At 38.2% G+C, this 4,019-nt stretch overlaps 1 long non-coding RNA gene across 1 annotated transcript; it reads right to left on the bottom strand.

The window, feature by feature from the left end:
* Positions 1 to 2,454: 2,454 nt before the first annotated feature.
* On the bottom strand, positions 2,455 to 2,943 carry LOC120681839. The gene is made up of 2 exons (XR_005678107.1): positions 2,914 to 2,943; positions 2,455 to 2,791 (listed from the first exon to the last, which is right to left on the bottom strand). It is a non-coding gene; the product is annotated as an uncharacterized LOC120681839 (long non-coding RNA).
* Between the last annotated feature and the right edge of the window lie 1,076 nt (positions 2,944 to 4,019).

Here is a 4,019-nt window from a genome sequence, read left to right as displayed (position 1 = left end):
TATATTATTTTTGGTTTTACTCGATTATATTTTTTTTGAATATAGGTATGAGCAAACATTATAACTATCTTTTATTTGTAACTCTTTTTTGTGAAAGCTACTTCTAGATCTATCAAAACATACTATCAGTTGATAACTTATAAGTATCCTTTTGCAGGGATTTGGAGCGGTGAATAATGTTCAGGTACTAATTTTTGACTTTATATATTTTGAATAGAAAAATATGAAGTGGGAAACTACTTTTATTTTCTGATTTCATATTTAATTTTGTTGAAATTGTAGATAATTTAAAAACAGTGCTAAGAAATTTATCTTATAATCTGTTTCAAATCATTTTAGTGTTGGTTGTAGTGCTGGTCATTATTGTTGTATCTTTCCTCTTTCGAAAGTCATTTTTGAATTAAAGAGATTTTAATTTCTAATGTTTACATACCTGGATTATTTATATTTTATGTAACTCAATTATTTGGTCATGGTTTAAACTAGAAACAGGGTTTTCCTTCATATAATTTTGTCATGGTTTAAACTAGAAACAGGGTTTTCCTTCATATAAACGTTGATTGTGATTAATGTCTATTGACAACAGGGAGCCCGAAGCGACAAACATAAGAAACTTCCAAAATATCTTGCATTCAAAGGTGACAACGGCAAGTACCTCAGCGTCCTGGTCTACGAGGGTCATAATCATCTGAATTTCTATGCATCTGATATTGGGGATTCAACTGTGGTGAATATCATCGATCAACAAGCTGATGGAACTGTTTCTATAAAATCCAGACATTTTGGGAAGTTTTGGAGGTGCAATCTGACAAATTGGATCTGGGCTGACTCTACTGACTCTAATACTTGGGACACAACATTTAAGGTGATCAAAATTCACGACAACTGCATTGCTCTCAGGAGCCTGTCCAACTACTGTTTCTGTATGATGGCACGATGTGGTTGCCTCGCTGTAGCAGCGGACACAATCAGGGTGGAAACAAAATTATGGCTGCAAGAAATTTACAATGTTGAGTTCCACCTCTCACAAGCTAGGATTTATAGTAAGGAGGTTCTCACTATGTCCTCTGCATGTGCTGTCAACAATACCAGGGCTATGTTTAGTTCCTCCCAACTTTCCAAACTTTCCGTCACATCGAAATCACATCGAAACATTAAATATAGCAAATGACGCATGCATAGAACACTAAATGTGGATGAACAAAACAACTTATTGCACAGTTTGAATGTACGTTGCGAGATGAATCTTTTGAGCCTAGTTAACCCATGGTAGGACAATATTTACCACATACAAACGAAAAGTGCTACAGTGCTTTTCAGCTTCACTTTTCGCAAACTTTTCGCATCTAAACACTGCTTAGTTCAACAAATCATTACAAATTAGACCTGTCGTACACAGAGACAACAAGAAAGCACTGGGATAAGAACATTATTACACTAAAACTTGGCGTTGAAACCACGGTAGAATCTGGGATTTCATGGATAGTAAAGGGAGAAGTTAAAGTTACTGGTGAATTTTCTGGGTCATACACCTAGGGAAAAAACATTGAAGAATCAATAAGGCATGATGCTACTTATGAAGCTGATGTACCTCCAAAGGCTAAAGTGACAATAACCGCGGTTGTGATGCGCGGTTCCTTTGAAGTTCCCTTTTCGTACATGCCGGCTGATCTTCTGACAACTGGAGATGAAGAGATTCAAAAGCTAAATGATGGCATCTATGGCGGTATCAATTGCTATAACCTTAGGTAAGAGACTACAGAAGAAAAAATATTATGAAGATTACGTACACTGCATCCAGGCATGCATATGTAGGTCGACGGACATGCCTCTATAAATGAATTGCATGCCCAAATAAAGTCCCTCCATGGAGTGGTCCTGCTGAGATCCTGCTGCATCTCCTATACCTTGTGGTATATAGGGCATATTTATATGGTTGTGTACTGTTATGGGTGGATGCTCCTCATAATTGATAGACGGTAATAAGTGTATTGTTAATCACATGTTCGCTGTAAACAAGGCTTACATATGCTAGGGCTTCCAAATATATGTAACACTAAGGGTGTCTTGAATAATAATATATATTTTGAAAAAAAATATGTTCCTCCACATCTACATTCTTCACTACAACAAAAAGGATCAATAAGACACTACCACAGATCAACACATCACAGGCGGTTCTAAAAGCCCATCAGTGACGGTTTTCCAAAACTGCCATAACGATAGCGGCAGTGATGAGGTGGCCATCACAGGCAGTTTTAAAACCGCCAGTGATGCCCCATCTTCACTGGCGGTTCTAAAACCGCCAGTGATGCCCATCAGTAGAACCGCCACTGATGTAAGTTTTGCCATACGTATTTTTAGGTTTTTATTTTAATATTTTATGTTATTTAATATTTTAGTTTTTTATTTACTGAGGTGCTCTATGCTAATGCACTATATAATACAACGATATACACCACAAATCCATCAAGATATATTACAAATGTTGCAATGTTCTCCAAAATGTAGTTTGACACACAAAGCGACATTAAAGTTCACATGGCCCAATACAAATCAAAATTAAAGTTCACTAGTCTTTGAAGAGGTTGCGGGACATCTTGTTTCGTGGGTTTACACTGATCAGTCTAGACACCAGTTCTTGAGTGTAATCTCCGCCATATCTCTTGGTTCGTGCAATGGAGTATTTCCCTTCAACGCTAACCACGTGTTCCAGGATGAAGTTTGCTATCTCTTCTTGAAATCCTCTGATCTCTTGTTCAGTGAGCTTGTTATGGCCATGTGTCTTGCGCTGTGGTTGAAGACATAACAATATGCAAATGCACAAATGTAAGACAACAACAATATTTTGTCGAATTAACAGACAAACAAGAAATAGGAAGCATACAAACAAGAAATAGGAAGCATACATACATCCTGATTTCCCTCTTCCATCTTGATGCCGATGTGACGGAGCATTGCCCACATCGCGTATAAGCCGCATTCGTTGCTGCCCTCCAGTTGATGAAGGCATTGCATGGAACTAGACGCAACGACAAATGGGGTGTGACTCTTCTTCTCTTTGTCAAGTTCGGCCTTGACACTGTGACAAGTTTATTAAAAAGGTAAGAAAGGTTGTGACAGTCTAATGTGCTATGTGTATGTGTGTGTTGGAATAATGGACTCACTCACCGATTAAGTAAATCGACTAAGTCATCGGCATAATCAAGTGACCTCTGCTTTGAGTCCCACACCTCGATACATGTGAAATCAAAGTCGATAGTCACGAAGACGAAATGGAAACTAGAATAAAAAAGGACTAGCTAGTTAATGATTAATGTTCCAATAAATAGAGGAAGGCATAAATAATTAAGGGCTTAAGAACACATACGAGCAGTTGTAGGTTAGGAGTATCTCAGTCTGCCCTTTTTCAAGGAACCCTGCGATCGAATATTTCACCCTCTTGAACAGATCGTTTACGTCAGCGTATCCTTTGCCTGTGATGTTGAGCTCATTGACTAAGCAGGGGTCCAAGAAGGCAAAATCCTTTATTTTCGCAGTCTTACACAATTCCGTTGTTCTTCTGCATAAAGCATGGTATATATATGTTAAAGCATTGACGACATATATAGTTGAGATAATATCGTGTGTGTAGTAGTATTGTACTTACAGAGACCACAACATCAGAAGCTGTGTACCCATGTCGCGCCTCTGGTAGAGCTGAAACAAGTCTTCATACTCGACATGGTGCAACATTTCATCTAGATGATGGAAAACCGAGTCAGCCTTGATGACCACTTCGAACCCACTGTTCCCCGCTGTACTACTATCGAGCTTGTAATATTGATGTAGATCACGCATGTGTAAGGGCAAACGTGGAAGCTCTTTGCTTTCAATAAACGGTTGGAGGTCTAAGTTTTTAGAAATCTAAGTTTTGCCTGTCAAAATCTGAAACTCCAGGCTTCTCGAATACGGCTATCCTTTTTAGAAATCTAAGTTTTGCCTCCTTGGTTGGAGGTTCATCTTCTTTTTTCTTTTTC

The sequence above is a fragment of the Panicum virgatum genome, chromosome 7N, assembly GCF_016808335.1.
Source record: "Panicum virgatum strain AP13 chromosome 7N, P.virgatum_v5, whole genome shotgun sequence".
NCBI classification, from domain to species: domain Eukaryota; kingdom Viridiplantae; phylum Streptophyta; class Magnoliopsida; order Poales; family Poaceae; genus Panicum; species Panicum virgatum.
This window is presented reverse-complemented; position numbering and strand designations above follow the sequence as displayed.